The sequence below is a fragment of the Natator depressus genome, chromosome 9, assembly GCF_965152275.1.
Source record: "Natator depressus isolate rNatDep1 chromosome 9, rNatDep2.hap1, whole genome shotgun sequence".
Classification (NCBI taxonomy): Eukaryota; Metazoa; Chordata; order Testudines; family Cheloniidae; genus Natator; species Natator depressus.
In genome coordinates this window covers 80,760,911-80,788,700 of record NC_134242.1, presented here as the reverse complement: position 1 = coordinate 80,788,700, position 27,790 = coordinate 80,760,911, and the positions used below count along the sequence as shown (strand labels likewise).

At 43.9% G+C, this 27,790-nt stretch overlaps 1 protein-coding gene and 2 long non-coding RNA genes across 5 annotated transcripts in view; 2 read left to right on the top strand and 1 right to left on the bottom strand.

The window, feature by feature from the left end:
• Positions 1–3,654: 3,654 nt before the first annotated feature.
• Positions 3,655–11,582, bottom strand: LOC141993604 (uncharacterized). The gene is made up of 3 exons (XR_012640902.1): positions 11,542–11,582; positions 8,285–8,407; positions 3,655–3,736 (listed from the first exon to the last, which is right to left on the bottom strand). It is a non-coding gene; the product is annotated as an uncharacterized LOC141993604 (long non-coding RNA).
• LOC141993603 (uncharacterized) lies at positions 6,930–12,835 on the top strand. 2 transcript variants are annotated; one of them, XR_012640900.1, is made up of 3 exons: positions 6,930–7,048; positions 8,257–8,410; positions 11,522–12,835. It is a non-coding gene; the product is annotated as an uncharacterized LOC141993603 (long non-coding RNA). The 2 variants fall into 2 exon arrangements; XR_012640901.1 differs by lacking the exon at positions 6,930–7,048 and adding an exon at positions 7,457–7,546.
• A 7,020-nt stretch (positions 12,836–19,855) lies between these two features.
• The window catches only part of LOC141993118 (actin-binding protein WASF3-like), an 80,598-nt gene continuing 72,663 nt past the window's right edge, over positions 19,856–27,790 (top strand). For both annotated transcript variants that reach the window (XM_074962434.1, XM_074962433.1), the window contains exon 1: positions 19,856–19,953. The gene's annotated coding sequence lies outside the window, so the exon portion shown is untranslated. The remainder of the gene's footprint in view (positions 19,954–27,790) is intronic.

Sequence of the window (27,790 nt, the reverse complement as noted above, 5' to 3'; positions counted from 1 at the left end):
TTTTATTCAGGTTTCACAAGATTATACAGTAATATTTTGATGCAACTGTCTTCACTATGAGATAAACAGACAACTTTAAAGGGAATCTACCGAATAATCTGGCCAAAACAAACTGACAACTTAAAAGCATTTGATTCTGATAAACAATGTCCTATGGATTGTAAAGGTGTGACATTTCAAAGCACTCCGCTGATGGACTTCGATAGGAGCTGAGCTAGGCCAATGCTGAACACTTTGGAAAATGGCACCTTATAAAGTCTTGGGTCCATTCAGTCTTTCCCACATTAATTAAAGGCAATGAAGTTACCCCAAGGATGAATTTAGCTCATATAGATTTAACCCACAGCTATTATTTAGTAAACAAAATAGAAAAAGCAATCACTGTTCAGCAGGAATTACAGGGCCAACATTTCCAAACCAGAACTTTTAATTTTGCTATAATTTTAAATTGGCTTTAATCAAATGAGGTTGAGGCCCCTTTAAAAGACAGGCCACCATATTGTCTGCTCTCCTATGTATAGCCAGGAGGTGGAGCTATGCTAATATCCTCAGTGATGGGTATTGACACACAATCAGAGAAGTTTCAGAGTAGCAGCCGTGTTAGTCTGTGTCTGCAAAAAGAAAAGGAGGACTTGTGGCACCTTGGAGACTAGCAAATTTATTTGAGCATAAGCTTTCGTGAGCTACAGCTCGAAAGCTTATGCTCAAATAAATTTGTTAGTCTCTAAGGTGCCACAATCAGAGAAGTAAATGCAGCGGAGCCAGGCTGTCTGTGCTCCATTAAAAGAAACATACAGGGGAAAACATCACTGTTCAAAAATCAAGGGGCCAAAGCTCGGGAGGGACAGAACTGTTACTTTTCCAATGTCTGAGCAATGGGAAGTAGTAAGTTAAAACAAATAAATATTAAAGCAAATTAAAAGTAACTTGGCTGTGTTTCTTGAATAAATGTGTCATCTGCATATTAACACCCTGTGTGTGTAGTGGAGTTATATAATCTTAATCAGCCAGCGGCAGCCCTTCTCTAACAAGTGCTGCAATATTTTCAATGCCATCCATTAGGAAGGGCAATTTCCGACAGTATTTCAGAAATTTGATTTTTTTAAAAACAACGATGCATGAGTGCAAAGTTTTTTTTTAGCGCAGGAGCAGTCCGGTCAGTTTCATTCCACCCCCTAGACCTACACTCTTTCATCATTGCAACCATTCGAAGTGTCTACATTTTATTTCTCTAATGATAAGATAGTGTCTCCATGAGATCTAGGTGCCACAGCTATTCCAGAGGTAGAAGGACCTCTGATAACAGAGCATAGGAGACATGGGAATAAAAATACAAATTAATATTTTATATAACAATAACAATAAAAATCAGAGAGGCTAATTATAGAGATGATGATGATAGTCTCAAGGCATTTCAATGGAAATCATTTATTACTTGGGATTGCGTTTACTCTTTTAGTCACTCTGTAAAGGAATTATTAGTAAAAATTTTAAATAGCATAGGGCTGAGAGCCAATCCCTGTGGGGTCCCACTAGTAACACACCTGTTTGATGTTGAGTCCCCATTTACAATTACATTTTGAGACCTATCAGTTAGCCAGTTTTTAATCCATTTCATATATGCCATGTTCATTTTATATCTTTTTAGTTTTTTAATCAAAATGGCATGTGGTACCGAGTCAAATGCCTTGTAAAGTTTATATCAATCAATATTAAATCAACACTATTACCATTATTAACCAAACTTGTAATCTCATCAAAACAGATATAAAGTTAGTTTGACAGGATCTATTTTCCATAAACCCATGTTGATTTGCATTAATTATATTACCCTCCTTTGATTCTTTATTAATCGAGTCCCATATCAGCCACTCCATTATCATGCCCAGAATCGATGTCAGACTGACAGGACTATAATTACCCAGGTCAAACCATTTACACTTTCAAAATATTAACACAACATTAGATTTCTTCAAGTCTTCTATAATTTCCCTGGTGTTCCAAGACTTATTGCAAAACCAACATTAATAGTTTAGTGAGCTCCTCAGCCAGCTCTTTTAAAACTCAAATATGCAAGTTATTTGGACCTGCTGCTTTAAAAATATCTAATTTTAATAGCTGTTGGTATACTAGTGGAATGGAAAGACTGTTATCATATAATATGACTACATCATCTATTTTTCTCAAATACAGAACAGAAATATTTTATTGAACACTTTTACCTTTTCTGTATTATTATTGAAAATTCTATGATTTCCATCTAGTAATGGACCAATACCCTAGTTAGGATTCCTTTGTTCCTAATATACTTTAAAAATTCCTTCTAATTGTCCTTAACTCTGCTGGCCATAGATTTCCTCTTGTGTCCCTTTGCTTCCCTTATCAATTCTCTGTAATTCCTAGCTTCTCATTTATATTTATTACTTTCAATTTCCCCTTTCTTCCATTTGTTTTATATATATATAAAAAATTATAGCTGCCTTCACTTCACTTCTAAATCAGCCTTCTTCAGTTGTGGGATTGTGGATTTTGGGACATCTAATAAAGTGTTCTTAAACAATTCCCAACTACCAGTCATATTTTTCTTATTAAGTTCTTCCTCCCAGCTGATCTGACTCATAATTGTTTCAGCTTTGTGAAACTGGTCCTTTTAAAGCACCAAGTATATATATATATAACTGGTTTGGGTTTTATTTTGTTTGCACATTATACATGTGATCAAGCCATGATCACTTGTACCTAAGTTGCCATTAATTTTTATTTCTGTGATCAATTCCTCTTTGTCTGTCAAGAAGAAGTTTAATATAGAATCCCCTCATGTTAGACGAAAAACTTTTTGAGTTAGGAGATTGTCATCTATAACATTTAGAAATTCCAAGGATGTTTTAATACTGGCAGTATGAGACCTCCAGTGTATGTCACACAAATTGAACTCCCCTGTGAGCACGCAGCTTTTTCCCCTACACATTATAGATCGGTATTGAACCCCTGGAACAACTTACCTCCAAATGTGTGGATTTCCCATCATTTGAAGTCTTTAAATCAAGGCTGGCTAGCTTACTAAAAGGTATGCTGTAGCTCAAACAGGTGTTATGGGTTTGATGCAAGAATTACCGGATGAGGTTCTGTGGCTTGGGTTATGCAGGAGGTCAGAGTAGATGATCACAGTGTTCCTTCCCTTCTGGACCTAAATCCATTTCCCTTCCAACGTGTGGGGAAGTCCAGGTTCAACTCCTACATTGGTGAATAGAGTGCCAGGCTGGGCATCAGGAGAACTGGCTTCTGTAGCTGGTTCTGCCACTAACCTGCTGCATGACCTTGGATGAGTCACATCTGCTCACCCATCTTTGGTAGGTGTATTCTATATCTACACACACATGTTAATATGGCTCCTTCATCAATCAGAGTAATAATACACAGTACTGACGTTATTCAATTCCCTTTCTTAAAGAATGGGTGGGAGACAGGGCTATATAATAAGTCATGGACGCAGGCCTGTCAATCCAGTTCTTCTCACCCACACTTTATGGTTAATGTAAAACTAAATACATTGGGAAAGAATAATTGACCTGTTATCTTGTGAAGAAGAGATCCAGAAGTAACCCCTTGGGTGCAATTAACATCTGTAAATCTCCTCGACAGTAACAGAAAGTGTATCTTGAGGATCTGGGCTGAGCTGTGTGTCTGCACTTGTTCTGGAACTCCAAAGGGACTCCTGAGCATCTGCTCCTGTGGCCTGGGGATTAGGCAGAGAGGAAAAGCAAATCACCATGATTTATATCTGTAAAGAGCACATGATTCTGCCAAAGAAAACATATACCAGACTTGGTACAGTCAGCGCCAGCTCTGGACTTTCTGCCGTGCTAAGAACCTAGGAAATGTCTGTCCCTTGCATAAGAACATACTAACGGCCATACTGGGTCAGACCAATGGTGGATCGAGCCTCTGTCTTCTGACAGTGGTTGGTGCCAGATGATTCTGAAGGAATGAACAGAACAGGGCAATGTATCGAGTAACCCATCCCCTGTCATCCCGTCCCAGCTTCTAGTTAGAATGTGTGACGTAGGGTCTATACATTCACATGAGTTTTCTGGAAAAGCCAAAGAGATCAGAAATGACCCCGCAGCCAAAGCTAGATCAGGGCCCAATGTCACAAGGGGCTGAATTCTGCAGCTCCCAGGGAAGTAATTGAATGAGAGGTGAGTGCACCCATCACCATACAGGAGGTGCTCAGTAGCTCACAGTACCAGCCCCTTAGACAGCAGTCCATCTGTAACAGGACATGAAGCCTGTCTGATCTGGCTGTAGGTTCAAGTCCAGTGAACTGAGTCAGGAGACTTTGGATTTGTCAATAATAATATTCGTGGCTTTTCTACCGTTCTTTCCACCTGAGAATCTCAGGGAGCTTCCCAGGTTAGCTTACATTCCCAGCACCCCTTGGAGGTTAGGTGGTATGATTAGTACCCCTGTTTTAAATGGAGGGATTGGGTGACTTCCTCAAGCTCCTGCAGGAAGTCTGCAGCAGCACGAGAGCTCCTGACTTCATAGCCCATGCCTTGAATCCCTGGACTTCCCAGGAGACTAGAACATTGCTAGAACAGAACTAGAAGAACACGGTGAGGTCAGCTAGGGAAGAGCTAGTAATCAAGGAGCCCATCCTTGAGGGTATGTTGGTAAGAGAGGATGATATTTCTCCTGGAGTGCAGGACTGTTCTTGGCAAGTGCTTCCCTCTGTATCTGGCTCTCCTGGGCCGCCCTTGGTCCAGGGTTGGGGGTCCCAGAATGTTGATGCTTTCCAACATGATGACATTTGTGACATCAGGGCACTGGCTGGGATCTGTGAGCTTTGTGGCTAGAACATGGCCACAAACATGAACTTCATCTGGGATTGGCTTCCCAGTGATGTAGGATTAAGGTGACAAGATGTCCCGATATTAGGGGCTTTGTTTTACTTAGGCAACTATCTCCTCTCCCCTCCCCTCCTCCCCCAATAAAGTGTCCTGCTTTTTCACGCTTGCTATCTGGTCACCCTATGTAGGATCAACACGTTTATGCAGTAGATCTTTTGTGGAAAAATTATACATCAAATGGTGCTTTCAGGTTTAAAAACTGACCTCACGGCACCAGGGTGCTTACTACGCCTAAACTAGTAAACTTTTTACTAACTAAAACTCACATCTTTGCTGCAGGAGTAGCTGCACTTCGCTATACAAAATGCATGATCACAGAAAACAAAACACAGAGCCTGATTCTCACTTACACTGGTGCAGCTCTACTGACATCAGTGAAGTTCCTTCTCATTTAAACCCGTGTAAATGAAATTAGAATCAGGCCCGCCAGTATGCATTTTGGATTCCACCTGCTGCAGTGCAAGGCCTACTTTTATTCTATTGCAGCAGCGCCACCTAGTGACACTGTGTAAGGATTGACTCCGCTGACAGTTAAGTGCCAATCCCATTCTTCAGGGATGTGCAGTTTAGCAATAGAAAGACAGTTTGGGGTGAAACTTTTAAACACACTGTCAGCCCTGGAGCACTTTTTACACAACAACATTTCCTTGCAATATTTTTATTTGTACCAATGGTGGGGCAAAGACAATTGATTGGCATTAGATAACAACCAAAAAAAGCTTTTGATCAAAACATAGGAAGACATTTAGCCTAATTGATATGATCATACGATCAGGCCATAAGTATGCAAAAATCACATCATTCGTGGAGGCGAACATCAGTCTGGGAATCAGGTCCTCTGCTCTATTCCCAACCCACTGATTTACGGTAAGACTTTGGGCAAATCAGGTATCCTCTCTGTGCCTCAGTTTTCTCAACTTATAACAAAGGAAATTAAACTTTCTATCTGATTACACTCACTTTCTAACGATATCTACAGATTTAAAGGGGTAGGTATTATTGTTGATTTTATTTTCATAAGACCTTTACGGAGCCTTCTTATCCCAGTGCAGCAAGCTACAACCTTTGCCACTGGCAAATCCCTTTTCAAAACAGATGTCCACAACCCAGCCCAGCCACCCTTCTAAACTGTGCCCTTACTCAGTCAAAAAAGTGCAGCAAAAAAGGAGACTCTCTCTCTCTTTCTCACGCTTTCTCTCTGTAAACAACATCTACATGTGGCTCTATCATTGCATTATCTCTGTGTACATGTGTTTATATGTATTATAAAATTGTTTATATGTCTCAATTTTTATCAAGACCACATTCCTTTTTTCGTCTCACATTGACTATGTATAATGGGTTAGATTGTCAAAGCTACTTGCACTCAATGTTTATTCATACGGCCTAATCTGTGCATGCAACAGTCGTGAGTGCAGGTGTGAACAGCATTTGCCTGAACTAGTGGTGAGTTAGGTGCCCTAGAAGCCACCTGCATGAACTAACACCTGAACTGTGTGTGCCTATATCAGGAATGTAGCTGTGACAACCTGGCCCTCTATATATATCTGATAACGAACCATTATTTTGCTTCCAGAATAAGACATGCTGGAAAAATGAAGCTAAATAATATCACATAATACCGTATGAAATGGTGCACAGTGTAATTCATTCGTTATTCTTGTTATTTGCATATATGAGGCTCTGCTCACTGTGGCATCTGGCTGCACATAAGTGTCAGAGAGGACATCACAGCTAATGAAGCTGGACTTGCAAATTCAAGTAAACTCTGTGGTTATAACGTATACTTCAGGAGGCAATTTGTAAATGCTGTGGGCAGAGGCAGTGAGCAGAATAAGAGTTAATAGCCTAGTTTTAGAGAGAATTAATAAAACAGATGCTCCTGGAGTGGAAACAGGCCTGGTCTAGTTACAAACATGGTGTTATGTAGACTGGACTTTGTATTTTCTAACTAGCCTGTTGATCACTGTAGCGAAACAAGAAGCCTGGCATTTGAGTGCAGGGAAGAGGTTGGAAACTAGAACCAGGTAAGGTTAGCACAAGAGGTTTGCAGATCTTCACCACTCATGCCGAGGCTCCCAGACTTGGGTATTCAAGATGGCAGCACCGTTTCTTTTAAGACCAAGATTTCACAGAAGGTGTGGTATGGACACTTCTCTTCTGAAGCATCTGATATAGACCCGTCAGAGACAGGATTTTGGACAGGATGCCCAGTGGGATTGTTCCCACGCAGGGATTTCCTATGTTCCTGAGAGCACATTTTATCTTGTCTCTTTGAATGGCTGCTGGAGAGTGACTCACTTCACTGCGATCTGAGTGTTCCCAAACAGTTACTGGAGTGAAATGTCTCCCCTGAGGAAGGTAGAGAGTTCAGCGTGTACTTCACTGAGGGCCTTTTTCTCAAGAGCACTTCCTCAAGCAAACAAATAATGAAATGGATTGTTCCAGTCCGAAATCAGGAAATTCCCTGCTCAGGCGGACAAGGCCTTCATGGAAGCGCTTTTCAAATGCATAAACAGGACATTAGGCCTTTGGACAAGGGGTCAGAGTTTGCTATTTTTGCTGATTCAAACAGAAAAGTACGACTGTGCTATGGGCAGACCCTGATCTCACTCTAACAAAGAAGCATAGGTTCGGTAAGAGAACAGATTAATGTTGATCTATGCCTTTGAGACACTGCTTTGTGAAATGTGCAACGTGTAGGGTTTATGTTCGTAAAATAAGGTGTGTGCTACAATAGATGGTTTTCACTATATGAGCGAAGGTGATCACCAAACCTGAGGCTTTTTGCCCAGCCTGCAGGGGGCTTTCTCAGGCTCCAAGCCTGGCCTCAATAGTCTCATGGTCTTTCAGCAGTTCCACTGTGAAAGCAGAACTGCACAGAATTGGAGGGCAGGAGAGATGATGGGTCCTTTGTGGGCCAGCTGCAAAGAAGACACTACTGTAGTTAGGAGCCCCTATTAAAATAATGAACATGTGGGCAAAATTCGCAAACTTGGTTGGATAAAATTAGGCACCTATATTTATATTTAGACACCCAAAGTGATGGCTTGATTTTCAGGGGTGCTGAATCCCATGGATTTCAGTGAGAGTTGTGGGTGCTCTTCAGCTCTGAAAGTCAAGCCTTTTTTGATTAAGTACCTAACTATGGATTTAGGTGCCTAACTTTAAGCACCCAAATTTGAACAGGATGGCCATATATATATATGGAGCTATGACAATTTATGTCAGCTGAGAATCTGTCTCCTAACATTGTTGTTGTTGGGTTGTGTGGTTGTGGGTTCCCCAAATGGCAAATAGGATGCACAGAGAAAAGGTATAGAGGCTTTTCAATTCCCCTTTGCAGGCATGTTGGTGACCATACAATTACTGACCTGGCTGGAGCAGTACCGGCGGATTGTGACAGAGTGTGCTGTTCTGACACAACCATTTCCATCTATGCTGGGGTGCTTCCAGGATGTGCCAAGGTTCACAAGAAACTGCACTCCAGAAATTACCTGGTGAGGAACATCACAGTCAATTGTTTTTTCTGACAACATTCACTTGGATAAGAGGAGACTGTAAAGTTCTGATTTCAACTGTCCGAGAGGTATCTGTGATTCAGAATAACTGGCCAATCAAAGCCATCTCTGGCCCAAGCAGTTTTGTAACAAAAATCTTGAGCTCCCTTCACAACATTTCAGGCTGATTTATTCCCTGCTGAGTCTGCTGGTCACTCATGAGTTAGGAGCCGTAATTCACCAACGGCATTACTCCTCCGGTGGAGCATGGTGGAAATTGTAAAGCAGATGGAGCTCAGGTGTTTCTAAGGATGCCTCTTGGAGGCCTATCTTTAAACCACAGTTACAGCATTCAACCAAGGTTGGAGCTATACCAGTGGTAAATTATGAGTTGTAATTTCCCTTGTATCCAGATGGCCCCTTGTTGGCTATGTCAATTCTATTACGGGGGTGGGGGGGAGACTTTAGTCTCTAGTACTGAATTCTGGCTACTTTTTACTCACTGGGTGAAATCCTGGGCCCACTGAAGCCAATAGGAGCTTTGCCACTGACTTCAATGGGACCAGGATTTTACCCACTAACTTTATTTTTTTAAAGGAGAGAGATCTGTGATACTACAAGCTCAACTTCAGTAGCTTCAAATGGATCAGAAATGTTTCCTGGAGAGAGGATCTAGATGCACAAAGAGAGTTAGAGCTTGATCAAAGGCATCCAGCAGGACCACATGCAAAAGCAAAGCCAGGCCTTACAAATTTGATAGTCCTTTTAAAGGAAGTAAGTCAGAGTCAAAAGATGGTGGATGATGGGGACCTAACTGACTTCCATAAAAGCCTTATTTCAAGACCTGCCACAGATCTAATCTAACAGGTCAGCAAGGGTGGTAGAGAAGTAGGAAGGAGCTAGCTATCTCAGTGGGGATGGCAGAGTGATCAGAGAAAGAGGAAACACAAAGAGGAGGAGGGGAATGGACATCATTCAGGAGGCAGAAAGGTAGCAGCTGACACACAATGTTATGTATCAGTGACCTGGAGCTCAAAAGCTCTACTACACATCCCATAATCATCATAATTATTAACAATTTTACATGTGTATGTCACCTTTTCGCTTGAAGGATTCCAAAGGGCTCTATGGTTGGTGGGCTTAATGTGAGATTGTTTAGGTACTGCACACATGAAATGAATGGACAATTCCCTACTCAGTTTGTATATGCAATTACCACTGTCAGAGCAATTAGCTAATGAGATGCAGTTGCATGTGTAATTACCAGACTTGCATGCAGTGCCAGTAACTGTAAGAACAAATTAGGAGCACTGCATATGCCTTTGAGTGTTACTAAACTAAATATCAGGCCCTGCATATATAAAATCACTTGTCACTAAAATGAGTAACCTTGAGGGTGGAATACGACTGATTAATAGTGCACAGCTATACTGTACAACACTGTACTCTGATACAGTTTCAGTAGAAGATGGTGTCCTTCTTCTCCTGTCCTGTGCAACAGTATAGGGCAGGGGGAGAAGGACACCATGTCCTATGGAAACTACAAACAGACTCTAAATGCTCAGGACTCCTGAGCCAACTCTTGCATAAACTGCCACAGGATCTTTGTGGTCAAGTGGTTGGGACCTCTGGATCTCATGGAGAAGTCATTGCACCACTACCATTGCACCTCCTAGCCCCTCACTGGGACATTGGTTCAACGGGGGAAGTACCCCTGTCTGGACCATCAGGGCTTGCCTTCTTTCTAACTACATGTCAATCCTAGCCCTGCTCAGTTTGGTAGAACGAAGCTGAAGGTAGCAAGATCGGTGTCTTGTGAGGTTTAAATATAAAACCAATTTAGAAATATTTTTTTCCTCTGAGTGATGTGATTCAGCATTTGCCTCTCTAGACTCCACATCCATAAAGGAATCTTCCCCACTCCCATTCCTTTTGCACAGAGCAACGGAATAGTATAGCCCATACTTAAAGTAGAAGGGGGGTATGAAGTGGGCACAGACTCAGAAACAATAATAATTAAAAGTCAAGCTGGGTTGCTGAGGGCTGCACTCTGAGCACTTACCAAAGCTGCTGCCCCCAGATTATGATCGATCCCCCTAAGCTTCTTTCCAGACCTCTTTAGCACTGAGTACTGCTTTTGCCTAACAGAGAAGTGTGTCACTAGGTCACTCATTCTGTCCTCTAGCATCTGCTTGACTCCGCAGCAGCATGTGTATAACATTTCTGCTCTGCACATGCGAGCAGCTCCATAAATATGAGTCTCAGTCAAACATGTGCAGAGAACTATCCCTTACTCACCATCGAAGAAAGAAGTAGCAATTTCAGGAGCACAGATGAAATGTGGGTGGGAACATATTAGAACCTGCAGCCTGTTCCATTCATGCAGCACAAAGTCTGGGCCTGATCCACAGACTTTCCACAGCCGTAATACAAGTAAGTAGATGAGCAATGGAATGAAGAATTTCATCACTATTTCTGGTCAAATGCCTCTGAGCAATTCCTCAGTATTACTCCTTCTCCAGCTCTGCAAGTAGTTGCCTGTAATCCAGGCAGCAGAGTGTGTATTAAGAGAGACAAGCTGAATGTTTGGCACTGAATGGGTATGCATGTGTGGGTGCAGAGGCTTTGGGGCAGGGAGGACAGAGATGGGGGTGGGGCAGAGCCCTGAGACTGCTTGAATTCTGGACACCAGATTCTCCCATTGGTAGGACACCAATAACTCCCATTGAAGACCATGGGAATTACTGATATCTACACTGGGATGAATCAAATCTTAGGAGACAGACAATCCATTCAGTGCATCATGGTAGCAAGGGCCAAATTCAGGCCTGGCACTAGTGGGCTCAGTTCCATTGTCCAAAAAGCACAGAGACATCCATCCTAGGGGAAAGTATCACATCCTACATGGAGAATACAGTGCTGATATGCTCTGCACAGAGTGAAGTACATAAATGCTAGTGCATGGGCATTGCCTGCAATCAGAAAAAGGGGTGGGGTCTCATGAAAAAGGGCAGGGGCAGGCTAAAACTGGGTCACCTCTCCTCATCCCTGCAAACATGCATCTCCAGAGCTTTCCCAAGCAACTGTAATGCACACCCATTGTGCACGCAGGGGCAAGAGGTAGGAATTACAATGAGGAGACAGCATGGCAAAGGAAGAGACCAGCAGCTGGACATCAGAGCACCATGGAGATGAAGCCGCAGCCTCCACAAGCATCGCAGTCCAGGTCGTGCTAGGAAGACAGGATGGGGACTGAAAAAGAGAGAGAAAGAGACCACATGGAATGAGTTCTGGTGCATGCACACAGGCACCATAGTTATCAATAGGGATAGGATCTCGGACTTGCTAAACCACAGGCACAGGTCTCTTCATTTGAACTAAAGGAGAGCTGTAAGAAAACAGTAGGCTGCTATAGACCCTGGGCTCAGCTACTAGCAGGAGACATGACCACACACAGAAAGCCTGGATATTATGCATGACATAACAATGATTCAGTGGTTAGGGTGAATTCTGTGACGATGGGACACAAGTTGGAGCACAAAGAGGAGGGAGCGCAGGAGAGGGACATATGGTGACCTCTTTCAGTTAGCCACATTCAAGCAACAGACAGCAAAGGGGCAAAACAACCCATGATTGAATTAAGAAGTTTGGCATACACCAGCCATCCTTATACTGTCTACTTTCTTATGCTACCTGGGTAGACTGGGCTTAGACGTTAATCCTGTTACTTATCTGTGTATAAGCAAGCTGATATGTTGTCATTAGGGGTTCCCAGTTTTCTGTACATCTTTTCTGCTATGGCAACTGTGACATTCTCTACCTCGTGGGAAAACCCTACACCCCCATGTTCATCCTTATTGTATGATTCTGTGGTATCTAATGCAAATTTTGTCATGTCGGGTGTCTTCGGAAGGATCATGATGCACTGAGCATTGTTCTTATAATGATGTTATAGTAATTGTTGTTACAGTAATGTTATAGGTTGTAATTTCATGTGTATAGTTATGAGGCTGAAAATGTGTCTTCATGTCTTAAAATAAGCTCAGGCTGAGAGCAGAGGGGCAGTTCACACCCCATCACGGCAGGTATGGGACAAACCCAGTCCGGCCTCACAGGAACAAAGGAGGCTGGCCTAGGCAGCAACGAAAGGATCTGTTGGACTCTTGAGTGAGCCACCCCCCCTTCCTTTGGTCAGTTTGGGACTGCGATGAGGTAATGATCACCAGACTCTGAAGGGGGGGGGGGCGAAGCCAAGAGGGAAGAAAGAACATGATAAAAGGGAGAGACATTTGCCATACTCTTCCTCTCTTTCACCTCCATCTACAGACATCACCACTGAAGTGCTGATCAAAGGGGAGAGCCTGGCTGAAGGGCAACCAGCCAGCCTGTGAGTGAGAAGCATTTAAGTTTGTAAGGGCATTGAAAGTGTTAAGATCAGTTTAGAATGCATTTTGCTTTTATTTCATTTGACCAAATCCGACTGGTTATGTTTTGACTTATAATCATTTAAAATCTATCTTTGTAGTTAATAAATCTGTTTGTTTATTCTACCTGAAGCAGTGCGTTTGGTTTGAAGCATGTCAGAGACTCCCCTTGGGATAACAAGCCTGGTGCATATCAACTTCCTTGTTAAATTGACGAACTCATATAAGCTTGCAGTATCCAGCAGGCGTAACTGGACACTGCAAGACAGAGGTTCCTAGGGTTGTGTCTGGGACCAGAGATACTGGCTAGTGTCATTCGGTTGCACAATCCAAGGAGCAGCTTACATGCCAGAGAAGCTGTGCGTGAACAGCCCAGGAGTGGGGGTTCTCACAGCAGAGCAGGGTAAGGCTGGCTCCCAGAGTCAAGGATCGGAGTGACCTAGCAGATCACCGGTCCGGATAATACCAGAGGGGAACGTCACAGCGACGTGTCCATTTTTATGTAACTAATGGCTCCATCGTAAGAAGCACTAACCTGTGTTTATCTGTAGTGTAATATATTTCCTCTCTCAAATGCACCAAAAAATCATTTGAGCTGGTTAGAATGTTTGTCCTACAAATAGAACACCACAGTAGCAAAGTTTGTAATTAACATAAAAAGGCATCTCACCTGGATCTCCCTCTATGAAACAGCATTTCTTTGAAGATCAAAATACTATTGCAGTATAAATTAAGTATAATAAATCATCCCACGCCCTTTTCTACAGTTATAATTTGCTTCCTCATTGTTTTGCTATTTACAGTGTCCAATTGAGAAAAGCTATTTTTTAAAAAGCAACAAAATGAACACTTTTTCTTCTACCTCGGCAAGCTAGCAGTGGTCTACACCGGAGGCTAGGTTGGTATTCACCCCTGAGACACAGCTATACAGAAGAAAATTCCTAGTGTAAACCAGGTCTTAACTGAGTTACTCTGGATTTAAAATGTAGAACCCCAGTTCTTCAGATTTAAAGGGACCTGGTCAGACAGTTAAGCCTTCAAAATTAGCTTTGGTGTGAGAAAGTGGGGTTCTCCGTCACTGGCCATGGAGAGAATGTTTCCATAAAATTACAAATCAGCAAATATATTTGGGTTCGTTTAAAAAACCCTCACCTGCAAGGTGGGCAGCCAAGGCACACAGCAGCACTGGGCCCAGGCTAGAGAATGTGACAGTGAAATTGATTCCACAGAAGGACCTGGTTTATGCCGGCAAAATTCAAATTCCAAACTCACCATCAATACAGCTTCCTGAGTGTTAGCAATGGGGGATGCTGTCATTCAGACAAGGCTCAGATGTTTTGGCCTCGATTCCAGAAATCATCCCTATTCAGGACAGCACCTGTCCTCCCCTCTGCAAGCCAATCTTTATCCCCTTTTATCAAGGTGCTAATTTAATCCTGGTTCCTGAATCCAGTGGCCACAGGTGATAGGAGCTTTCTCCTAACAAACATCCGCGGGTTTTGATGAAAATGGAGACTTTGGTGCTGGCTGATATAAAGGCTAAAGGCCACACTTTGCCTTTCACATTGATATGTCATTAACATGGGAGAGGTTGTGTTTTATTTTTGAAAAGCTGCCTTTTTTTGCATCCTCTCTTTGGATTCAGGAATGTGGTGAGATGGATTCTAAAAAGGGATGGCAGCATTGCACTTTCTTAGCTCTCCTCCCCTCTGTGTGCCAATGGGCATATGACAGTCCTAGTAATTCAAGGGAGAGAGGGTTATAACTAAAGGATGCATTGTGCATTATTGCTTTATTTAGTAAGATATATTGAGCTGTAACATCTTTTTTATGTACAAAAGTCAGGCATTTGTCCTCGTCCACCATCCTGCCTCTGGCAGTGGCCAAATGCCTTATGCTTCAGAGGAAGGTGTAAAACACTGTCTAATATATCTAGCTAATTGTACAGTGCTGCACATTACAGAGATAAATTCCTTCCTGTGGAGATCAGCTTTTGATTACTCTTCCTTTGTCTTAGTTTGCATCACTATAAACATTATTAAAGCAGTGGTGGAAAATTTCACATGGTCAGGGTGAGAATTTATTTTATTATTGATGAGTGAGTAAAATACCGTAAGCATTTGTCAGCATTATCAAGCATAGCTTGATACAGCAAGGATGTGCCTGGGTTGGTAAATGTTCACAAGCACTTCATAAAGCTAATGCTCTGAATAATATTATTGCTCATCATATTAGTCAACCCTTTTATAAAATCCAGCCCCAATTCTTGACTTGACCTCCTGTGGCTGCAAATTGCACAGGTTGAGCTCTCTTGGCATGAAACAGTGTTTCCTTTCATTGTTTCTACATTGACTGCCCCTTAATTTTGTGGGATAACCTCTCCTTTGCATATGATGTGACAGGGTGAAAAAAAAAGGACCACCCCCCAAAAAACCCAAACCCAATCCACCAAACAATAGCCACCAGAAAGGTTCCAGCAGAAATTACCCAGAGTTTGTTTATTGTGTAGCAACAAATGAACATTCAGTAGAATGACTGTTCTGGAATCTAAAGCACCTCTGAAAATCACTGTGCTTGCTTTTGATTGTAATCAAGGCTGCAAATGTTTGTATGCTCTTCACTTTTACTGCTATCATCGTCAGTCCATCAGAAAGCTGTACATCTAGAAAGCTAATACCTTTAGCTGTCTTCACATTATCAATTTTTTTTAATTATAATCCTGTATCTAACCATTTTAAAATTGACTGAATTGAAGAGAAATCACACTGAATTTTACAAACCTTATGTAAAATGCAGTTTCATGAGAACTCAGCAGCTTTTAAAGCAGAGAACATGTTGCACATATCATAGATTTATAGCCCAAGATAACGAAAACTTATTGGGTTATCTGGTGTATTCCCCTGGCCGATACAATACATCTTGGTCAAGATGTCCCCATGAGACATTTATCTGTGGTGCAAAGATAAAAAGGGAATACAGAACAGGTCCACTGTGTCAATTCAGCCTCAGGTCAGAGGTCATGTCGTCTAATAGCTAGAGCAGGAAGCTGGGAGTCATGTCTCCTGGACTCCATTTTGAGCTCTGTTGTGGTCAGTCATTTAACCGAACTGTGCCTGATTTCTCTGTCTTATCTACTTCACCGGGAGGGGGTGAAGTTTCACTAATTAAAATTTGCCAGCACTTTGAGATGAAAAGGGCTAGAGAAGTGCAAAAGTCTTATTATTACCTATATATGTAGACAAATGTCTGTAATACAGACAAATGTCTGTATTATTACCTATAATCTGTAGACCTACAATCTGTAGACAAATGTCATTCTGAGAAACTGGCTAGCAATGAGATTCTCCCCTGGTTTAGATGGCTGTGGTTTGCATGGTTTTAAGCACTCACGGTCAGGGAAGAGCTTAGGTGCAGGCTACTTTGGTACCATACGTAAGGGGCTAGTGCTGGATTAGCACTGGGACTTTGACAGTCAATCACCAACAGGCCAGTCTCAAACCATTCTCTCTGACTGTGGTGCTTCAGCCGCAGGACCTCTCAGAAAAGGGGATTATTTTTTCTGCTCAGCCGTATGATGGGAGTGCCTTGGGATCTCAGGTGTGCAACACCATTCTCGGTGGTGAGTGCTATAACACCTCCTTTGAAGCCGTGCTGCAACCTCTGCAAAGGATTCTGGGGCTATCGCTGGAGTTGTTCAGAACAGGACCCAGCAGAAACTGGAAGGCACCATTCTAGAAGAATAAATGACAACCAAATGAGTCCAAGAGGAAAGACAGTCGAGTGTTTAGTACCCTAGCCTTGGACTTGGGAGATCCAGACTCAAGTCCTTATTCTACCACAGACTTCCTGCTGACCTTGGGCAAATCACTTAGTCTCGTTGTGCCAGCTGTAAACTGGAGATAACACTACTTCCCTACCTCAGAGAGGGATTGTGGAGATAAATAAGGATTGTGAGGTGCTCAGATACTCTGGTAGTGGGGGCCATAGATAGAGGTGAATTGTTGTCTGGTGGGAACAAGGAAGCATGAAGCAACAAGTAGAATATCCAAATGCACCCCATGTCCCTTTCCTATCTCAGGGAAGCCCCATCTGTACATCATCAGAATGGAAACAAAATAGATCAGGATCCATCTCCATTGTTGAGTTGGTTCTGTAGTTTGAGGATTGTCTGCTAATTTCTTTGGGGTGGTGGGTGGAGAGAGTTGGTGGAGTATTTGGCTGTAATTTTTCTCTCTGTGTGTTGTTTCTTTTTGGGAGAAGAAAGTGAATTTACCTACAAGGCTTTAGTTTCATTTTTAATTATTTAGTTTCCTTGTTAGTTTTCAGAGTAGCAGCCGTGTTAGTCTGTATTCAAAAAAAGAACAGGAGTACTTGTGGCACCTTAGAGACTAACCAATCTATTTGAGCATAAGCTTTCGTGAGCTACAGCTCACTTCATCGGCTGCATTCAGTGGAAAGTGCCACTAGTACTCCTTTTCTTCTTGTTAGTTTTGTTTCTTTTGGCTTTGTTCCATCTTCTCCTCCTTTCTGGTGGCTTTGCTTCCCCTTTCTCCTCATATGAAATTAGCAGTCCCAGAGCAGCAGCGCTTTGCAACATTGACCCTCAAGTGCTAGGGGATGAATTGGCGAGCCTGGCTGGAAGTGCAAAAACACCCACTTGGATTTTAATTTTTTGCTGGACAAGATACTATGGGAGATTTGTCCAAACCTAGGAGCAAAACTGTATTTCCCTGAGTATGCCAGGCATTGCAGAATGTAGGGTTTTTAAAAACTCTTTGTAAGAGTTACTGTCAGGCATGTGTTAACTGTTTTAATAAAACAAACACAGCCATAGGTGCTGGAACGAGGGGCACCGGGGTGCTGCAGCGCCCTCTGGCTTGAAGTGGTTTCCATTATATACAGGGTTTACAGTTTGGTTCAATGGCTCTCAGCGCCCCCACTATAAAAATTGTTCCAGCACCCCTGAACACACCTACAAAATAATTGTCCTAAATTTCCACTAGATCTGATTTAAGGTATCTTCTTGCATCTCCCATTAGTATTTATTTTTCAATTTGGATTCAGGAAGCATAACTGACTAGAAAGCAATGGTTTCTTTGTGGGGGATTACCGCTGAAATATTAAGTTATATATGATTATGTTTATGTTATATATATTATGTACTATGCTAAATAATACTTATTAAGTTACAGCATCACGGAGGGTCTGATCCTGCAAAGAGCTATAACAGCACCTATTGTTACCTGAAATCAATAGGACTCTGTGGAAGAAATTACAGCCCTGATCTTGCAAAAGTGGCTGATCATCCATGTGACCTGATCCTTATTCCAGCTTGGAGCAGAAGGCTCTGTGGAGCCCTTTGCAGGAGAAAGACATATAAGAGTGGTCTAAATTCTATGCAGGATTGGCCCCCTAGATTTTAAGCGTCTGAAGGCAGGGACCTAGTTGTCTTCTGTGTCGTGTCTGAGTACAAACACATTGTCCACGCTGACATATAAAAACAGCAAAAACAATAACATCACGCTTGTGTATTAACGGCAACAAACTAAGGCACCTGATCTGCTGGGACAGTATCCTTTGCAGCTCCCCCTAATATTAATGGGAGTTAAGCGTGTATACAAAATAAGCAAAGGACAGCTTCAAGCTGAGGCAGCTGCTTATAGCTCACCTAAATCTTCATCCAGCCACCTTTGCAGATAAGGGGGAAACTCCTGTTGACAGCAGAGGGGGTAGGATAGGGTCCACAAACTGTACAATAGACACATGATCATGGTAGCACTGAGTCTTTTTCCCCCTGGGAGACTGTCCTGCTGGCTCGCCGGGTAGAGCTGCTGCCTTTACAAACTCCTGGTCACAGTTCAAGTCAATGATCTAGTACCACGCAAAGAACCTGCACGGCTCACAACCAGCTGCTTGTCACAGCACTGCCCACGCAGGGCAGAATAGATACTTCAGATATGAATGGGAGGGGAGGATGCTGAGCGGGCATTTTCACCGGTGTCTGCCTCCCGGGTTGGCAGCTGAGAGGGACGCCACCGTGGTGAGGGTAAATCTGAGTTACTGTGACCAGCTCTTTCCGTTTCTAGACACCGGAGCCAATTGTTTTGTCCTGGAGGCTTTGCCTCCTTCGCCTCCCCTGTGTCTCTACCCAGATGGAGAAGTTAAGAAACTAAACTGCCGGCTGGGAGCTGCGCGCAGGACTTCCGGGGCTGAGATGGGAAGGCAGATGGGCATATTAAAGGAATGAGCCGAATGCATGAGGAGAGGGAGAGAAGAAGAGGGGATCCTGCCGGTAAAGTCTTACCCTTTGAGCCCTAGTTACGTTGCTGGGTTATCTCGAGGAAGCAGCATTTGCCTAGCTGGCTGTCCCTCCCGCCCCATGGCATCTGAGTGCTCAACGGAATTACAGTCATGGGTGCAAGGAGGGGAGAGGCGACATGTGTGTGCGGAGGCCCAGGGGGATACACGGTGGGGAGGAGCTCGAGGCTACGCGGTGGGGGGGGGGGGGATACCGAGTATTTTGTGCTTTGGGATCACTGTGGGCTATGGGGAAATACGCGGAGGTGGGGATACACGGGGGGTGGGGTGTGCAGCGTAGAGCATCGGGCTGGCTGATGCAGGGGAGCTTCGGGGGGGGTCTGCGCAGATCTGATCACTCGGATAATGACAGAATAAAGTTAGTGGGGTGTGGGGCCCCACCCCCGATCAAAGGGGGTAACAAACAGGAGTTAAATGCTGGGGGGGGGATGCTCAGGGAGATGAAGGGGAGGGGGCGGCCCAGCTCGGGCAGGCAGGGGTGATGGGGAATGAAATCAGCAGACTGCGCCCCCCCCGGCCCCCCCCACTGGAGAGGGCCAGCCCCAGCCGCCTCGCATGTGGGCTGTCCCCAGCCAGGGGATGCGGAGCACATGCGCCGTGCGAGCACTGCGGAGTGCCAGGCTGGGCGAAGCTGCCGGGCACACACACGCGCAGAGGCAGCCGCCCTCTCTGCAGCCCCGGCTCGGCCCCCGCCTCCTCCGCCCGCCCGCGCCGCAAACATGAACGCCCCGGCCAGCCGCCCGGGCTCCCCGGCCGCCCCGCGCTGAAGGCAGCGCCCCCGCCAGCAGCAGCGGCACCGCGGTGAGGGCGGCAGCGGGGGCTCTGCTCTCCCCGCCTGGGCTGGGGAGGGATGGCGGGGCATGGGGGCTTCCCGGCCCCTTTGCATGACGATGCAGGGGCTCTCCAGCCATTTGCATGGGGGGCTGGAGGGTTCGGATCCCCCGGCGCGGGGAAGGGGACACGCCGCGGTGCATGAGGACTCCGATCCCCCTGCGTGGATGAGCGGGGGGGGGGGTCGGGGGTTCCCCTCCCATTGCACGGGGGCGCTGGGGGGGGGGAGACAGCTGCTGAGAGCAGCACGTCCAGCCGTTGCTGGGACAGGTGGGGGAGCAGGAATGTCGCCCGGGAGAGCGGGAAGGATCCCCCTAGAATCCGCGCGCTAGGGGACAGGGGGGACTCGGGGCTGGGGTGGGGATGCGGAGTGACTCTAGCTTTCCTGGGAAGGGCGGGGGAGGGGGGGAACCCGGAGCGTCTGGATCCGCTACGATGGGCAGCAGAGAGGGGAGGGGGAAGGAAGCTAAGCTGCATTTGGGTGTGTGAGGACTACCGACCACGGCCGGGGACCTTATCCCAGCGTTTCCCGGGCACCGGTCCAGCCCCACATGCAGAGGGTGGGTAGGTCGCTGAAGAAACTCAGCAACAGCTGATACCCTCCCAGCAGCAGCCTGGGACTTTATGGCTAAGATGCTGGCGGTGGCTGGAGGCTGGATAGCTCAGAGCAGGCTGGAGTAACCCGGCGGGGCTGCAAGATGCCTGTCAGAATCAGAGGCTCAGTTCAGATCTATTTAATGGGAGCTTTTAAAGATGGATTTTCGCTTCTGGCTGCGCGGAGAGCTCTGGGGTTTGAGCTCAGCGCTCTGGCCATTATTAGGACGGAGGCAGAGATAGATCAGCATTGATTCCACTCTCTGTTGATAATCCGCCAAGGCAGCAAGAGCTGGAAGCTTGCAGGTGAAGTTGACATGCTGAGGGCAGCTGACCCCAAAATGCCCACCCCATTGGCTCCCCTAGGCTGATGACTTCACACTTGTAGATGCTCCCCCCCCCTTCCCACTCCTCAATCCCTTGGGGATTTGGGAGTTGATTTTGAGAGACCTGGAAGATGTGATTGGCTGGGTGGATGGGGAAGAGGATTGGGAAAAGCCCAGCTAATCAGGAAGAAACATCAATGTTACAACAGCTGTCAACTCAGCATGAGATCTTGACCTGCCAACAAAGTACACCTGCCACAAGTGTTCGTGGATCTTGAGGCGGTAGGTCTGGGCAGGTGTGTGCCAGGGTGTGCAATTTTTAATTTCCTTGGAGTAACATTTTTACTAGTGACTGGTGGATTTGTTTGAGTGTTGTTTTCATCAGGCCTTTCATTAGCACAGTTTCACTGTTCAGCTGCACCTGCTGTGTCAGTGGTTATATTGTGTGTAATAACATGTCTGTCCTGAGAGAGTATGGGGCTAGTGTGGGCAGGGGGCAGTGTTGTAGGTCAGATTTGCAATTGCTGGCTGCTGGCTTGTGACAGGGGCACCCGAGGAGGATTTTTTTCATTTCCACCTGGCAAGTGACCAGATGTAATCAGGCATGTGTTAACGCTTGGAATCAGCACCTTCCTGTGGGACGCCCTTTTAACCTGTCTGTCTGTTCTGTGCATTTCCAATGGGCCCATCACCAGGGTTTCAGAGTGACAGGTGCAAGTCGAAATCAAAGTATAGATTACCCATAAAGAGCACCTAGGATTCAGCACTCTGGGATTCAGCCACTCTTACTTATAGGGAGTTTTCATTTTATAATTCAAGTCTCAGGAGATTCTCTGTCTCCTTGTCATTGTTTTAATGTGCTAAAAATGCTGCTGGTTTATACAGCTCAAAACATGAGTTCAGGCACATTTCAGCGTAATTCATAGGTGCTTTATTTGTTATTATCTTGTCTACAACAGCTTTACCGTCAGCTATGATGGTAATGGGTACGGTGTAAAGACCCAGACAAATATGTAGATAGAACAACACGGGTAGAATTAATTCATTTTGTAAGCCAGAAAGGTTAACTTGCACAGTATATTAATGCTGTCTGAGAACACAGGGATGCCCGCTATCTGGAGAGCGCTGAAGTGGATCTAGTTGATCTAGGCTGTGGGGTTTCCACAGTGTGACCCTTGGCTGCTCTCTTCTTTAATAAGGTGGTGGAACCGGGAGAGAGACCATGTAATGGCTGCTGAGATCAGCATGAAGCATCTTTTATATGGACCCGCTGTTTACACAGGCCGCAGCTCTCAACTGAAGGCAATGGTAGCCAAGATGATGGAGCCCTGTGGCTCCTGAGATCTTGGCAAACTGAAAAAGTGGCCCTCTACTGGGCAATGTTTGGATGCTCCTGGAGTGCTGTTCATCAATAACTATGCACCTGATTTCCATATAAAGCTTTGGGCCCAATCCTACCAGGTAGTGAGTGCCCTCCATTCCCGAAATCGGTGGGAGTTGGGTTGCTGAGCACATTGCAGTTTTGTCTCTCGGTTGGATTGATTGTGGCTGAAGAGCTTTAATTGTTCTCACTGTTCAATACTGACCCCAGAAAGACTGATGAGGTTTTCCTCTGGGAAGCTAACAGCAATGAAGTTTGTCCGTAAGAGCATCTAGTATCATGGAAGAGCAAGGTGATCACAATGAAAGGCGTTGCACCGGGCAATGACCTAAAATTAGGGCCAAGAAAGGCATTTGGATAAAGGAAAACATCAGATCCAGTTCCCTACTGTTCAAAGATTGTCCCTGGGGTTATCAAAGTCCTTGGGATATTGTGGGAGAATGGGTTTGGTTCAGTGTGATAGTGCCTTATATCTCATTGCACAAATCTTATAAAAGTTAAGAAATGTTGCAGTGCTATGAATACCAGTGACAAAGCTTAAAAGAGGAATTAAAATAACTAACAGTTATTATTGTTGGACCAATGCCTGTTACTATTCGGCCAAAGTAGACTTCAAGATTTGGCTGCTGCTGCTGGATTTCTACAGCCTGTTGCTTTGCAGATAAATGAAGAAGACAGATCCCGTCTCCAAGGAGCTTACAATCAAAATTAAACATAGGACAGGTAAAGGCTGGAGAGGAGATAAAGGGAGGAAAAAGAGGGTTAAGTTAAAAGATCATAAGATTTTGTTACATCCTCACCTTGTTGGTTCCATGCTCTATATGTCAAAATGTGAAGGTATTACATTTATAAGAGAACAAAGCTAGCTGAGATGTTTGACCTGGAAGGGGAACTGAAAGGGAGTGAGTCTTGAGGGGTCTGAAGGAGAAGATTGAGGCTGGATGGTGCAAAGAATCAGGGAGCAGATTGTATGCATGATGGGTAATGTGAGAAAAATCCAGGGGTAGGAGAAATCCAGGGAAGTGAGCAGACTAGTGACGGTTGATAGGAGGCAAAATGTAGGAAGGGATAAAACTGTGCTCTTTTTAGGCAGCTCTTGCTGTGGCCACTGCTTATCATGTCATTGACAATCATCTTATTTCTTCGTTCCCCTGTTTATTTCATCTATATCTTGTCTCTCATTTTAGACTTATGTTGTAAATATTTTGGGGCAGAGACCATCATTTGGTAATGTGTTTGTATAGCACCTATCACCAGGAGGCCCTGATCCATGACTGGAGGTGCAGGCGACAATACAATGATAATGGTCTGTAACTGAGCTGTTCTTTTAATAACACTGTTGAATAGTAAACATTAGATATTTCTAAGTAATCGAATGAAAAAAACAAAATACCACAAAACCTAAAAGCACAGGGAAAATAGTTAAGTGAAAATTTGATTACCAATTATGTATTAGGCTTTGATAGCTTTCATCTGTAAAACAACATTTAATTTTTCTTTATTTATTCTTTATGATTTTAAATAAGAAATATATAATGAACCCTGAGTGTTTTGTGTTAGACATACAGTACAAGTGGTGTCTTACAGTGACCAAGAGGTAAAGAAGCATTTGAGTTTATTACATCCCTTTTATAGATAGGCTTCTGGATAATAGTTCCTTGATAGAACCTAGTCTTCAAACAAATTTGTGATTTAAAAGCAATTTAGTCAAGTGTAATTCCTAGATCATGAGCATTTTACAGTGCAAGAAAGAGAGACAAAATGTAATGTTTATTAATGAAACTGTGCAGTAATGGGAATATTTTTAGGTGTGATTTAATGTTACATTGAATTTCACAGGAAAAATTTCTACTCAATTATTATCGAAGTTAAGGATGTCAGATTTTGTTTAATGAATGAATTTAATATTGGTGGAAGATGATAGATTGATTGTAGTGAGACAGAGGTATTGTCTCTACCAAGAGACAAAACAAGTGTAAGCCTCAAAGATGCCTCATCCAGGCCCTGGGAGGGCTTTAGGATTTGATATTTGTAGCTCAATCTTTCTAGCCCATTCAGTTCTTGGCTTCTCTGCTAGCAGATATTTCAGCGATATGGAGACCTACGAATGGGACTGATTCTTATCAACTCATTTCACATATATCACCAAGCAGCCATTACATGGTAATGAAGTTTGGAGGCTCCCGATCTGGATACCCTTTAAATCAGTGACCAAGAAATGAAAGGCTCTGGCTCCTGTTCCTAATCACTTTTGCCTCCAAGTTCCTCTTCCTTTCACGTCTGCATGACAAATGTTGACATTTATTTACAGTATTGGTACTAGTGTTACATGGCAATGTCTCAAGTGCAACATGTTATTATTGTCTGACACCTGTCCCTGAAATGTGCTGATTTCATTGAGGTCATTATGGCTCAGCTTGGGTTTCCCAAAACTGAAACTAACAAGAAACCTTTGAGTATGAAAAACGTTCAGAATTGAGCGTATGGGCCAGATCCTCATCTGGTGTAAGTCAGTGGAGCCATGAGAATTTACACTAGTTGAGGGTCTACCCCTCTGTCTTATTTTAAATCCTTGTGAGGTTCAGCAGTAGTTCCGAAGTGTAATGTAATCTCTGATCATTAAAGCTGTTTTTGTGGAATAAGTTTTAAATGGAGCTATGGTATTTTTTCACATCGATACGATATGTGGTCTAAGTGATCATTCATATCAATCACTAATAAACTATCACAACTCGATTGCATAAATCAGACCCATATGTTTTGGTTTTCTATGTAAATTTCCCGCTTTTTAGTCCAAGATTATACTTGAGTGTCACAAAAAGCTACTACCACAATTTACTCCAACTGGCATTCTCAGTGGAGAGGCCAAGGACTGAATTCCTCTCTGACTCCCTATCTAAGGTGCTTATAGAGCCCCTGTTACTACAGCACCTCGCAATCTTTAAGGTAGATAACAAGCTTCTCTGAGTACCGTTATTTGTATTACAGTCATGCCTACAGGCTCCAATCCCATTGCATTGGGGACTCACAACATCTCTGTGAGGTAGGGAAGTCCTGTTATCCCCATTTCACAGATGAGGGACAGAGGGAGACTATGTGACTCAGCCAAGGTTAAACAAGAACCCTGCAGTAGAGCTGGGTATTGAAGCTGGCCCAGACTTGTGCCCTAAACACGGCACCATCCTTCCTCTCTGGAAGTGCTCCGTTTAGATCAGAGGTGGAGCACATCATTGGGGATGCTGCCCAGCCCATGTCAGTTCTTTCATCAGCACTAGGGAAACAAAACAACATCTAGAGATGACAAATAAATAAATAAAATGCACTTTACTCTCTACTGACTTAAACCTTGATGGTGCTGGGCTAAAAAAGCGACATGTTAATTTAATGAAGAGGTTTATATATTTGTCCTTCTCATAAGTGGAGAACATGTTTTATTATGCAAACCACGTTTAATAACGTGTGGCCAAACAATGAGTTTGGAAATAAACCACCCATGGGGTTTTCTCTCTTTGAACTTGAGTCTTAGCAAATTTGTAGACAAATGGAAAATAATAACTTGCATGGATGTTGACCAAAAATAGTAAAACATATGGAAGTAAAACTTCTTCTGCCTTAATTGTTTACTGAATGTTCTATCGTGTGCTCTTTATTCAGTTCCACTGATCAAGTGGACAAGTGTTCTCATCTCCAAAATCACCACCACCGTTGACGCTAACTGGCACCCTTTTTTGCAGTCTCAACAAAGAATAAAACACAATGCTGGCTGTTTGGCATGGAGGTGGAATCCCCTGATCCTTCCATGATGGGGTTGAGACATGTTGCCGAGACTTGGTGGGGAAAGCTTAGCAGCTCATGCCTGTCCTGTATGTGGTCTGTGGATAAGCAGAGGCCTCCTGTCTGTGAGTCTGCCAGCCCAGCATCTTTCATGAGGCTTAGGACTTACTCTCAGTGAAATTTTAAATCATGAATCTGCTTTTAAAAATAAACATCCTCTGGGTGCATTATGGATTGGTTGAAGAAGAAAGTATATGTTGGGCTCCTAATGGGACTAAATTAATGAGCTAAGAGCCTTCACAGATAGCAGCTGGCTAGTCAACTTACATCTACCAGGCTTCCCTACCCAGCTCTTCTGATAGCAGCATAGGTCTGGTCTCCTTCTGCATTGCTGCCATTTTTAATCTGCTTCCCCACCCTCTGTCCAGCAGTCTCCTCCTCAGCTTTGTAGAGCTCAGTCAAGGTTTCAGTACTGGATGGAAAACCCAGCAGCATGGGCTGTATTTCTGCATGTTGCTATCACTAGATCATAAAGGCAGTGGAGGGAAATCAGGGAAATGACAGAGGGGCAATAAATTAAAATATTTTTTGTTTTAAGCAATGCAAAGGTTGAGGCAGCTTTGGGTTCAAGTGTTGTGAGTAGTGACTCACATTAATTCACAGGAGATGTCGTTTATCTGGGTCTAGCACTCTCTAACTTCTTTTACAATTGGTTTAATTTCTCAGCTCCTCCTCCTATGACTTGAAAACCTTTCATATTTCACTTAGTGTAGGGATCCTTTTTGTTTCCACTGTCCAGCATGAACCTTCCCTCAGATTCTCTTGTGAACACTGCTGGGGCAGAGATTCCATTCAGGCTCCCAGGAGCTAGCTTCATTCTCATCTCCCTCGCCTGTCCTTTCACTCACCCCACAGCCTGGCTTTTTAAGTCTTTAAATATTTAAAGACTGTCTTGTGTTTTTGCTTTCGTTGACAACTTTAGAGCCTGATCCTGCAATTTTTACTCACCCAAATACTCCTATTGCCATCACTGGGACTGCACATATGAATGAGGGCTGCTTGTGTGCGGAAGGGCTATGGGATCTGGCCCTGAGTCCCCTTTTTTTGTTCTTCTTTTGACTTTTATTTGCAAGTTTTTTCATCTTTCCCTTTCCCAGGATTATAGATATTCAATATACTGTTTTCATTTTCTTGAACTACTCTGGGTTCTGGCATTAGTCCAGTACTCCGGGGTTTTTTAGCACTACTCTACTGCTCTGGTTCCTGGCAGTTCTCTGACGTTCTGGGTTCAGCAGTACTCTGATATTCTGGTGCACTAAGTGGCCAGTCCTCCTGGGCAGTTGCAATAATAATTAAGGGTAGGCAAAGTGACTGAAATAAAATGAGAGCTGACCCCAAAGCCTTGGGCAAAACTTGAGCTAAAACCTGTGCTTACAATTTTTGCACCCCCATTTTGAGTGAATCAGCTTTTGGGCACTGTTATAAACTTCTGAACCTTTGGAGGTTTCCCCCAAAGACAGCGCATGGTGAGATCAATGCATGGTTACCCGATTCCTCCCAAAATGGAGTGTCTTCAGTTATGCTCTTTATATTTCCTTATCCTGAGTTAAATATGTTTCCCTTCCGTGTTTGGTGCACATACTGAATTAGAAAACAAACTTGTACCAGGGCCACACTTGATCACCTGCTCTCCTCTGTTTATTGAAATGTTGTTGACCTCCCATTACTTGCA